The sequence below is a fragment of the Vigna radiata genome, chromosome 5 (genome assembly GCF_000741045.1).
Source record: "Vigna radiata var. radiata cultivar VC1973A chromosome 5, Vradiata_ver6, whole genome shotgun sequence".
NCBI classification, from domain to species: Eukaryota; Viridiplantae; Streptophyta; class Magnoliopsida; order Fabales; family Fabaceae; genus Vigna; species Vigna radiata.
In genome coordinates, this window is record NC_028355.1 from 25,862,943 (window position 1) to 25,865,021 (window position 2,079).

The following is a 2,079-nucleotide window of genomic DNA, read 5'->3' on the forward strand; positions in this document are numbered from 1 at the left end:
CTAAAAAGACCTAATTTTTCCACATCAGCATTGCCACCGCTCAGCTGCACCCCAGCTGCAGCTTTCCAGAGAGCAGGGCGCTCAGCTGCACCCCAGCTGCACCTCAGCGACAGCCTTCCAGAGAGCAGGGCGCTCAGCTGCACCCCAGCTGCACCCCAGCTACAGCATTCCAGAGGAGAATGGGGCTCAGCTGCACCCCAGCGGCAGCATCAATCTTTGCTCAATATTTCCTCTTTTACATTCATTCTTGCTTCTGTGGTTTTTCCATTCGTCGGTTTGGCCAACAAGCTTCATGTACATGATCTAACAACCAAAAAGTGGGGATTAGTGAAGCAATTTAAATGAATTCAACTAAAGATGTAGCTACTTAGAAACTTAACAAATTGAGGCATAAAGAAGGTATAAAGCTAAGAAAGAGTTGACATTTTCTCTCAATTCACTACTGAAATCATAGCAAAATATGTCATTATCAGAGTGTAATGAGGGATTAGATCATGTTCCCCAAACATCAATATGAATAAGATCAAAAGCATTTGAGGTATGAGTAATATTAGGAGAAAAGGGAAGCCTTCTCTGTCTAGCAGTGTGACAAGCATTGCAATCAAAATGAAAGTCAGATTAACACTTAGTTAATGATAACCACAAATCACATTTCTGTATCTAAGCTAGTTGCACATAATTACATATGTATTGCTTTTACTGATGGCATATGTTTCATTTAGGATTTGACAACAAACAGCAAGATTGAGATCAATGAAGGGTTGTACATCTTTCGTGGATCCACCAACAACACACGATGATTCACTCACTCTATAGATAAGAATAATCCTGATAAATTTGATTGTAAAAACATTTGGCACAATCGATCAAGTCATTTGTCTGATAAGAGACTAAACATTTTAAGACAAAAGTATAGTTACATTGATTCTAGAACTGATAAACATTGACCCACCTACGAACATCAACCTAAACAGACCCACATTGTCACAATGTTCACCACAATAACAACACACACAACTCCAACTAACAATTTTATCCTTTCTCTAACAATTTCACCATCTCTTTTGTCAATCTTTTCTACATTACACTACTTGAAAAAGTTACAGTACATCCCTCTTGAAGATCCACCCTGTTATTCACCAAATAAGCCACCAAAATTGGTTCTAACTCAGCAATCTATGAAGAAATAAATTTCAAATAAAGTGACAAGGGTACTCATAAAACCTTGTAATAACGACATCCCCAAAATTGTCTATGAGCATTTTGTGGAGTTCTCGCCACTTTGCTTACAACAAAATCACCACATTTGCAATGATGGATTATCCCACCTCTCCTCCAACCACCATCATTTGAGGAATGCGAATTTCTTTCCCATCCTGTATTGGAACAAGAAAAACAACCTTCGAAAGAAGTCATTTCTATCTACCCACAACCACTTTGCTCAAAAAAGGAACAAGTTGCAGGAACCCTAGCCAACCCTTTTATTTTATGCAATAACTTAAACTTTAACCATTTCCACCAAGTCATTGAACTTCACATTGCCACGTATTCATTAAACTGCACAAGTCACTCAGTTTTGGTCACACACCATTATGTTTTAAAGCCATGAGTCAAAAGAATCTTATTGAATATTTTTTAACGAAAGATAAGGTCTTACTGAACTGTTCTTAAAAGATAGAATCACTTTAAACCAAACCCCAAAAAAGAACCAAATTATATATTAAGCCTTTTTATTTTTCTTAGACCAGTTGTAAGGGGAATAAAGTGGCTAGGTACATTTTTATTTTACATATTCGGTTTATGATGATGATGCTCGTAATAATAGGCTCTGGGGTTCACAAGGCAAAAAAGGAATAATATTCCTTATGTAAAATTCTTGGAATATAGCCTTTAGTATAAACGAAACAAATACGATAATTATGAATATTATCAAGTTAGATTTTAATTTTATATCATTATAATTCTTTATATTAAATTTTATTAAAAATTAATAATGATAATCATAAAAATAATAATTAAATAATACACTACAATAATGTTATAAATGATTGTAAAATTAATATATATATATATATATAT